Here is a 10,889-nt window from a genome sequence, read left to right on the forward strand (position 1 = left end):
CGTTTTCCAAGAGACGCATCACTCCTGCAGTGTTGCCTATGCAGGTCATTCCTCCTCAGTATAAAGATGAGCTTCAGCTGGTGACCAGAGAGGCTGCAGGATGCATTGTGCGCAGCCCAGGAAGCCACCTGGCGCAGTTGTGAAGCAATCTCCCAAGCAGAGAACGCTACAGTGATTCCATGTGCAGATAAAATTGCCCATAAAACTCTCCTCCCATGGCTTGACCACAGAGACCAGTGTGAGGGTTTGCTTGTCGTTTGCCTGCTCCGTGAAGCACAAACGTCGAGCAGAACTGCCACAGTCTTTGCAGCTTCCTAGCGGACGTGAGTATGTCAGGCCAACCAGATCAAAACATACGAGACGCTTGGAAAGCGCTGGTAACACTCCTGGAGGGAAATTTGCGCTGGGGACCTGGGGTGTCCACAAGGGCTCATGTCCCTTCCTAACCTGACCTACTGAGGGAGATCAGTGTGAACAAAGAACATGGGGACCCCAATAAGGCACAAAGCTCATATGAACTTCTAGGTAATTACAAAAAGCCCGCATTTCACCTTCCACGCAAGCTAAAGTCATCATTCATTTGACCGACTTGTACAAGAAATTGATTACTTTTCTTTCAAGCCCACACTAAGAAAGGTCCAACCAGCATATTGTTGTGGGGACAGATTTTTTTTTTTATTTTTCTGGTTCTTACCTAATTTATACATCCTAAAGGCATGCTCAACTACCTCATATGTCTGTGATGTGGATTAGCTAATTAATAAATATTATTAAGTGCTTAAAAATGGACAAGGAACTCTTTCTCTGTCGATGTTGCCGTCATTTGCTTCCTAGCTTGTGAACTCAATCATCTGTATTATTCCATTGGGATACTTGTGTTTTGAAACTTGCTTTCAATTTATGCGAAAAATCTTGACATGACGTGAAACTCTGAGAGTCCCAGCACAGACCGAGAACATCGACCCATGGCTGGCAAATGGAGGAGAACACACAGCATCTAGAAGCAGACCAGAAATATTTGTAAACAGGGGTTTCCCAACGTGGAAGTCTTTATGAGTGTGTGAAGTGGTTTTATGCTGTACTGGCTCAAATGCGTTTGCCAACAATTTCTGTGCAAAACATCGCAGTGTATTTAAGCTTATGCCTTCGTGATATGGTAGCCCTTGCTTTCTCAGCGTGTTCACTCAAAGGTAAGGGACATCACAGCTGGCTTGCCTGCTTTTCCGTTTCTGCCTGGCACCTGTGAGGTGAGCATTGCATTGAGAGGTTCTCTATAGAGAAGTTATTGGACACTTGTCTTTGCTTTGTTTTCGTTTCAAGGATATAGCCTGAAGAGAAAAGGATGGAATTAATACCTAGTCATTTCTTGGTAACACCATCCGAAGACTCTATGGTGACTAATTAAAACAGATCATTTCACTACTGGCCCTACTGGCTGTATGTTACTGCTGTCCTGATCCATTATTCTTTCATCACTGGTCTGAGTATCTGGTTTATTTGTTAATTTCGACTTGATTAGTAATACATTCTGACCTTTAAAAGCCACATTCTCTAATTTTCAAATTATAGAAGAGTAGAAAAATTGAAGTCTGATTTTACCTCCTGGCTCTCCGACTATTGCTGTCAGCTTAGCTTGTTTCTGAAGAACAGGTGCACTCTGTCACACACCAAGCTGTCACGTCCAGTGTGGCTGTGTGAAGTCCAGGCTGGGGCTTCCTCTCCCCCTCAGGTAATCACTCGGATCCTGAAGGTTCAACTTCAGAGTTGAGGGAGTGTATAAGGTCATATGTTTGGCTACTGAACTGAATGTTTTTTTAAATAAAGAAAATTGTGAAACTGCTCCACATAACACATGGCTTCTGCTCTTGCTTGTTTGCTTACAACTCACTTTGAAACATTTCAGCCCACTTGCTACTTGAATTTGTGCTCTACAGATGATTAGACGTCTGACCATAAGCCCACGGACAGCGAGTGAGCATTATAAAGTGACCTCATGCTTGAGAGCTCAGTGGCCCCAGGTCATAGTGTCAGGCCAGGTTTGGGATTGGATATTCTCATATTTCTTAAAGTCGTCTTCATAGTTGGATAAGGCGTTAATCAGGGTGCACACCGTTAGATGTGCACTGATGATTTTATTGTTGATTGACCCAAGAGTTGCCATGTAGTAGTAAGAGTTCCAAGGAAATTGGTAATGCTGCATATGTGTCAGCAAAGCAGTAGGAATACTTTCCTGTTTTGCCAAAAATACAGCCTCTTTGGTCGAGTCCAAGAACATTGGAGTGAAAGGCGAGCTTTTGCAAGGAAGGCAAACAACCACAATTCCTATCCTAGGCAGAACTGTCAGAGCCCCAGGACCACACAACAGACACACGTCTTACCTTCTAGGCTCTCCCAGCTCACCGCAGCAGCATCAGGAGGTGGCTGAAATTCTTCCCTTGTTCTTTTTTTTTTTTACAGGCAGAGTGGATAGTGAGAGAGAGAGAGACAGAGAGAAAGGTCTTCCTTTTTGCCGTTGGTTCATCCTCCAATGGCCAGCGCATCTCACTGATCCGAAGCCAGGAGCCAGGTGCTTCCTGCTGGTCTCCCATGCGGGTGCAGGGCCCAAGGACTTGGGCCATCCTCCACTGCACTCCCAGGCCACAGTAGAGAGCTGGCCTGGAAGAGGGGCAACCGGGATAGAATCCGGCACCCCAACCGGGACTAGAACCTGGTGTGCCGGCACCACAAGGCGGAGCATTAGCCTGTTAAGCCACGGCACCAGCCTTCCCTTGTTCTTGTGAGTTAGCTCTTGTCACTTGTTAGGTCCACTTTGTAGCTGTCATGTTGACTGAGTGTAATGACCACAAATCCAGCATTTGGGAGTGTACGTTTTCCCTTCTTCCTGCCACTCCTTTGCTTAATGAGAGTGCAACGCTATTCAACAATTGACTAGTGACTAGAGAATGTCTTCAGTATAGTGAGAATATTTACCATGTTGGAGTCCTACTTCTGTTGAAAGTCAACAAATGCCCACTTTTGATGAGGGGGGTGTGTGTGTGCATGTGCGTGTGTGTGTGTGCGTGTGTGATTTATTTATTTGAAATAGGGTACAAGAGAGGGAGAGGCTAGAGAGAGAGAAATATCTTCCATCCGCTGATTCACTCCCCAGATAACTGAAACACCCAGGACTGATCAGGCTGAAGCCAGGAGCCAGGAACTCCATCTGGGTCTCCCACATGGGTGACAGGTGCCCAAGCACTTGGGCCATCCTCCCCTGCTTTTCCCAGGCTCATTAGCAGGCAGCTGGATCGGAAGTGGAGCAGCCAGGACACCAACCAGCACTCATAGGCAGTGGCGTCACCCACTATGCACAATGCCACCCCTAAGTGAATGTTTAAGACTCTTTTCTTCATTGCCTTCTTCTTGATTACCTAGTTTAAGGCCCATTACAACCCCACCTCCTACCTCGTTATATAAGCTGCCCTCTCTTGGTATCCTTTAGGTGTAGCCTGTTGAATTGTGATGGAAGCTAACTGAGCACCCTGTCAAAGCTACCCAAGGCAGGGGGGGGGGGGGGGGAGGTGTGGGGTGTGTGTGTGTAATAAAATGATCATCCCAGGGGACTCGCACCAGCATCTTTGATTCCCATCTTCCCAGATGAATGGTGGTCCTTTGTGGACTGGGAACCACTCCTTACCCATTTTGCTAGAATAACCCATGTTGTAGTTATTTCAGTTCTCCTCCTTGGACGTAGTACAAAAAACATGTACAGTTCCTACTTTCAGGTACTATCTGATAGTATCTGACTTATGGCTGGGACTAGAAGAGAGAACACAACATTTTTTTTCCTTTGAAATGATCTTTCACCAAAATTCTTTAGAGAATAGAGATGGGTACCTCTAAGAGGGGCAAAAGCACAACCAAAATCTCTTTTTTTGCAAACCCTACTGATCCAAGGGATTGTGCATATGAAGTTTGCCATGTCTGCCTATATTAATTCAATAACTATGTATTAAAATTCTAGACAAAGGATATGCTGTAGGAAAAATGACACCACGTTGGGAAAGCATGGACTCAGAATATCGTTTTGCCATCTATTCACTTCATGGTCTTGGGAAAATGAGGGAATTTTTCTAAGGTTCAGTTACTCACTATTTAAAGCAGGGCTAAAAGAATTTCTCCTAATAAACGAACCCCATGCATTTGCTCTTCTCCTGTCTTCTCAACCATCCAACGAGGCAATAGGGGAGACCCCCAAGGCCGTCTGTCCAGCTCCTTCATCTCAATCCTTGTTGTTTCCAGCTATGTGCTGACGTAGGACCTCCTGCGGGAGAGGGTCACTGCTGCTCCAACTTCCGCAGGGAGTGGCTTTCCACCGGGGCAGAACCCTGTGATCCAGAAGCTGTCCGTGTGCACAGCTGACAGCCACCTTCCTGGCTCACTTCCTCTGCACCCTGCCTCTCTGCCAGCCCCCACCCGCCCCGCTGCCTGCCAGCTGGCCTTTGATTAGTGCTGGGACCTCACACTCGCCTGTGGCTGAAGGAGGGACCCCCCTGGCTTGCGTCTCAGAGCAGCCAATGGGAAGAGCTCCTGGTTGGTTTTGCTCCAGCACCAAAGGAAAAGACAGGTCCTCAGCAGGCTTCCAGGGGCAGAGCGGGGCGACCCACGTGATCGTATGGTATCCGTAGGTAGCTTGCCGTGTGCCAGCCCGGAGACACGACTGTGTATGGCCATGACCTTTATTTGCGCCCTTTCTCGTGCTCTTGGCTCCACACGGGGTGAAAAGCACAGCTGTGCCTTATCCCTTTGTTCTTTTTCTCTCGTGATAGGAGCTGTTTGACTGTAAAAACGCAGCAGGATTGATGACTGCCAGTCTGCTGGAGTGGCAGCAAACGCCGGGCAGACATTGCTGAGTCATAGACTTGCTGAGGTTGAGCTATCGCACTCCATAAATCAGCGAGCTCTGCGTGGACCCGGGCTGGCCACAGGGGCACACAAAGCTCTGAGAACCCCCTTTCCAAACATGCCTGCCCCTCCCCAACCCCCCAGTGTTTCTTTTTCCACTCACTGGTTAGCATTCTCTCTGTGTTCACACATCTGCCCTTGGTTCAAGGTGTTTCCCATGTGATGGGTGCCACAGGAGAAGGCTTGCGGTGCAAAGCCAGAACGCTCACCCTGTGGGGCTGGGGCCAGCTCCTGCTGAGAGCACCCTAGGTGTAGGAGGGCCCTGGGCCAATGGGAGCCATGCTTGGCAACAACTGAGGACGAGCAAGGGATGCTGTCTTTCTACCCAGCACCAGTGCACCTGAGCTTTCCAGACTGCTAGGCACTCAGGCCTCTCCCTGACAGCCCTCACCGTGTGTCTGGCATGTCAGCCACTTCGCCCACAGCCCTGTGCATCGTGGCCACTCCTGGAACTCAGTCTCTGTGCCAGTGTATAGTCCTGTTGCTCTCATTGGCTCCTGCAGGCTTGGTGATGTGACTTCCCTGGCAGGAGTGGACCCTGCCCTCTTGTTACCTTCTTCTGCTGGGACTATTCCCAACTTCTGTGGGTGAGAGAGTAGAGGATACAAGGGCATGACTCGGACTGGTGCTGTGGCGTAGCTGGTAAAGCTGCTGCCTGCAGTGCCGGCATCCCATATGGGCGCAGGTTCGAATCCTGGCTGCTCTGCTTCCGATCCAACTCTCTGCTGTGGCCTGGAAAGCAGTCCAAGTGCTTGGGCTCCTGCACCCACATGGGAGACCCAGAAGAAGTTCCTGGCTCCTGACTTCAGATCGGCACAGCTCCAGCCATTCTGGCCAATTGGGGAGTGAACCAGCAGATGGAAGACCTCTCTCTCTCTCTCTCTCTCTCTCTCTCTCTGTCTCTCCTCTCTCTGTGTAACTCTGACTTTCAAATAAATAAATAAATCTTGGAAAAAAAAAGAAATCAAGGAAGGGCATGACTCTATAGGTGGTCTGCACACATGAAAAAGAAGAATTCAACTTCACAGTTTAAAAAAAAAAAACTGAAGTGATCAAAGAGATCAGAGAAATAATGGTGGCTATATTTTGAGACTGTGTCTGGGGACTGCAGACAACCAGATGCGAGATGAAACTTAGGGGGTTGGGGTTTTATTCTTAAAAGGTTTATGTTTTTTTGTTTATTTGAAAAGGAGAGTGAGCAAGAGTGTGTGAGTGAGAGCAAGGAGGGGGGGATTTCTCATTCACTGGTTCACTCCCCAAATGGCTGGGCCTGGTCCAGGCTGGAACCAGGAGCCAGGAACCCCATCTGGGTCTCCAACATGGGTGGCGGGAGACCAAGGACTTGGGCCATCTTCTGCTTTCCCAGGTGCATTAGCAGGGAGCTGGATGGGAAGTGGAGCAGCCAGGACTTGAACAGGAACGCTGGTATAGAATGCCAGTGTTAGGCCCGCTGCACCCGTAGCGCCAACCTCCAGAGGCTGTGGCTTTAACCACGCTCCGCTCATTGAGAAAACTGTGCGTCTTTAAAGCGAGCAACTTCCTTCTCCACAAGGTCCAGCCTCTTTGGGTGAAAACAAAGAGTGGCAGAGGAGGGGACGTGGATGGTCTCTGCGCCTGTGTGAAATCTGCAGGCAGTGGCATGGGGAGGGAGGTGACTTTGCAGTGCCGCTGTCATGTGTCGAAACAGAGTGACGCCTGTGCTGTGAGGGTGACCAGGCTTTGGGAGGGGATGAGCTGCAGCAGCTCACTTGGCATAGATCGCTCACGGCCGCACTGATGCCCACGGTGCTGCTGAGTCTGCAAAGACACTGCCCGGGTTACCCACGGGCGACCCGAGGTGTCACAGCGGGGTCCTGGCACGTCACGCCGGGCCCTCAGCTGTCACAGGGCCATGCCCCGCTGCCATCCCCAGCTGCCCCTCGCATAATACGCTCTCTGACTCTCTCTGTTTCTCTGCAACTGTGTTCTCCAACACCTCCCCGATTTTAGCTTACGGTTTACTTTTATCACCAAACGCGCCAAGAAATGCTAACTGCTAAAAAAAGCGCTTTAAGGCCAAGATCAAATCCATGAGTAGCTCTCAAGGGCAGCAGAGGGAAAGGCTCAAGGCAGCCGCGGTGACAGTCAGGCTGTGGTAAGAGTAGCGGCCGTCAATCTTTCCTTAAGACTCATCCTGTGGGGGCTGGTGCTGTGGCACAGCAGGTTAAGCCTCTGCCTGAGGTGCCGGCCTCCCATACGGGCGCCAGTTCAAGTCCTGGCTGATCCTCTTTCTAATCCAGCTCCCTGCTAATGCACCTGGGAAAGTAGTGGAAGATGGTCCAAGTGCTTGGGCCCCTGCACCTGTGTGGGAGACCTGGAAGAAGCTCCTGGCTTCGGATCAGCCCAGCTCCGGCCGTTGTAACCATTTGGAGATTGAACCGGTAGATGGAAGATTCTCTCCCCCGCGCCCCCCCCCCCCCGGCTCTCTGGCTCTCTGGCTCTCCCTCTCTCTTTCTGTACCTCTGCTTCTCAAATAAATAATAAATAAATCTTAAAAAAAGAGTCATCCTATGACCGTCTGCCTCCATGTGTGTGGCTTCCACCCTCTGGCCCCAAACCAGACACAGCACCTGTCCACAAGCCCTTGGAGCTGGAAGGAGGCACTGCTCCTTAGCCTGGCTTTAGCAGGTGCAGGGAAACGTGTTCAGGAGACCCATGGGAAGCTGCCCCGTGAGCAGGGCACGGGGACAGGTTGCTGCTTGCTGCCTGGGGCACAAGTCTTGAGCAGGTTTCCAGCTCACGACGTCCTCACCCCAGCAGCGGGCCCGTTGGAATCAGCCTCGTGGTGGAGAGACGTGGCTTGGCTGCTTACTGTCACGGAGGTGCTGGGTGGGACAGAGGCAACAGGGGAGTTCAGGTTTTGGAACTTAGCATCCAGGAGAGAAAGAAGCGCTGGGTACGCTCTCTGCAGGGGGAGATCGCTCTTGTGTAATAACGGCTGTTAGGCTGCAGAATGTAAATAACGGGAGAGTTTAAATGGGGTATTTGACAACGCTGAAATCCTCGGGAGCGTGCATTGAATTTTTATGTGTAAAAAAGAGCTTTATATTTAAACAGAAAGCCTGCTAAAGCTAAAGCAAAAAAAAAATAATAAAAATTAAAAAACCTCCTTTGTATCACTTAGTGGGGGAAATATTTTCCCTGTTCTTCACAGTTGGAAATGATAGACACCGTCTCCTGTTTGGGGGTGTGTGTGTGTGGGGGGACTTCAGATGATTACTGAAGGCAATTTGCTTCTCAAATGACAGGATTGGCAAACTGCCCGTTCTCACATTGTCCCGCCAGCTGACAAGGTTGCCTGGAGTGGTGTGTGAGTTCTCCCGCCTGGGTGGAGGAGCGAGGGCTGGGGCACTTCAGCAGCTACAGGAACGTTGTGGGGGTCTGGCGCAGGGTGGGGGGGAGACCAGGATGGCTGGAATGTAGGTAGGGTTCAGGCAAAACTCGGGGCTTCGGGAAAGGTAGGAGTTTTCAGAAATATCCTTAGCGGCCAGATGCCAAGCTAAGGAAGATAAGTTGAAAATGGAATTTCTTTGTGTCACCCAAACTGGAGACAGCCTGGGAGATACCACCTATGATCCAGAGAGGCTCGGGTGCCAGGATTCTGCCTCTCCACTCTGGGTGCTTACAGAGGGCCCCTGCTGCCCCACCCGCCCTCTGAGCATGTCCAAAACACCGCCAAGGGGATCCCGGCTTCTCTACGGAACACAGAACAGGGAGGTCCACTTGGTTGGATGGCAACAGTCTGTGTCAAGCCATTTTAAGAAAGGTGGTGCTGGGGGAAACTTCTGGTTCCTGGCCCTTGCTGGCCTGCCGTGGACACCGCGAGACACCTGTCCCATCCCGAGACAGGAAACATGGCAGATTTCTGGTCCCGTCGCCAGCGTGGTCAGGTTCACGGAAGCACTTGGAAGCTGACACTTGGGAGTTACAGGGGGACTGCAGGGGCTGCCTTGGTTGGCATCATGGAGTCGCTGTGGGAAATGAGGGGAGTGGAGGCTGCAGCCCACACGGACAGGTGCGGACAGGCTGCCTGCACGTCTTAATCGAAGCTCTTTCCTCGATTATCTTATTAACACCGAAAGATAAGCCTATGTTGTGGGCACAAGTACTAGTACGGGTTTTGTTTTCATGGCATTTCAGAAGCTACAAGCGCAGTGTAGAGATGTTCTCACAGGTTCACGGGAGAGCGTTGTGTTTGTCACAACCTTGAAGTTCTAATTAGAAACGCATTTGCTAATCACATAATTGGTGTTTGGATTTATGTACATAGTAAAAGGTACCTGCTTATTACAACAAAAGACCGGCGGAACTATGCTGGAAATGCGAGACTCAAACCCAGAGATGCCAAACTGTCTATTTGAATAAAACCTTGCTTTTCACCCCAAAATGACATGTCATGTTCGTTTCTGCCGGTAGCCGCTGACACATCCCAGGCTGGTTCCAGCTATTGACACGAGTTCGGCTGATATCCCAAGTGGCTGCAGGCTTTAACTGGTTTTGGAATATCTGCCTTTTTTCCTGCTAACAAGATTCTCCCCCAAATCTGGAGAAAGAGACACCCCCTGCGGGGTGCAGCTGGGAGGAAAGCCGTGGATCGCCTGCACACGCTTTCAGAGAGGAAAGTCCATTGCAGACAGCAGCCTTGGTGAAACAATACCAGTGAGGCATCATCCATTCTCCTTCAAAGCCAGCACCGAGGCCTTGCCTGAGCGCCTGCAAGACAAGTGGTGGTTTCCACTCGTTTGTTGTTGGAGGAACTGTTGTCTTGGAAACAAGAGGATTTGTGAGTCATGTGATATGAATGATAGAGAGAGGAAGGGAAGGCTCTTGGGGACCTTGGGACTTTGGGGACTCTGCCTACCTATGACATCCTTGCACTGGGCCACCCTACAGTGGAGTCCAAGGAGGCTAAGAGAAGCTAGATAAGTTTCCCAGAGTCCCAGCCACACGCTGGCAGAATCAGGACCTGAATGTGCCCTGTGGGAGCACGCTGCAGGTAGGGTGGAGCGGGGGCTTGAATTACAAGGACAGCCCCTCTTTGCCCAAGACAGGTCCTGAACATGTACCGTGTGCCCTTGGAACCTGAGAGCTTGGGAACCAAGCCCCACAGAGAACCCAGAAGAACATCTTGGGCCCCCAGGCAGCTGTAAGCCCTCACTGGGGATGGTTTAAGCCAAAGCCTTGGGTTTAGCATCAGTGGATGCTTCTCCCTTGCTTTCCTGCCTGGAGCTTCTTCCGGGTCTCCCACGTGGGTGCAGGGCCCAAGCACTTGGGTCATCTTCTACTGCTTTCTCAGGCCATAGCAGAGAGCTGGACTGGAAGAGGAGCAGCCGGTGCCCATATGGGATGCTGGTGCCACAGGCGGAGAGCATTAACCTACTGCGCCGCAGCGCCAGCCCCTTCAGTTTTTCTTATTTTTACTTTCGCTCCCCATCCTGATTAAACATCTCTTTCAGGGCTTTCCACACGCCTGGTACTCACTGGAGCTGTTGAGCTTAACGATCTTGGTACAGCACTTGGATACCACACACAACCAAGCCAGGGCTAACGACTGGACTTGAGCCTGTCCCTGCTGGTGGCAGCTGTCACCAGCACGCCTTCGCTCTGGTAGGAGGCTCTGCTTATCCCTCTAGAGGCTGGTATTCGACAGGCAATCAGCGGCGAAGCTTCAGCAGCTGAGTAGCCACATATCAGCCCTGAGCCAGTTCTTAGCTGTTCAAAGAGGGGACCAGGCTATCCTAAAACACCCTCACAGGGGCCGGCTGTCCACCAACTGCTAGTGTGATGTGCCCGGATGTGTCCAGCTGTGTCCAGATGCTCTTTGCCCCGACCTGCTTGACATTTTTCTCCTGGGAAGAGCTGAACTCCAGGAGATCAGAACAGCGATTTCTCTTCCAATCACCCCT

The sequence above is a fragment of the Lepus europaeus genome, chromosome 16, assembly GCF_033115175.1.
Source record: "Lepus europaeus isolate LE1 chromosome 16, mLepTim1.pri, whole genome shotgun sequence".
Classification (NCBI taxonomy): domain Eukaryota; kingdom Metazoa; phylum Chordata; class Mammalia; order Lagomorpha; family Leporidae; genus Lepus; species Lepus europaeus.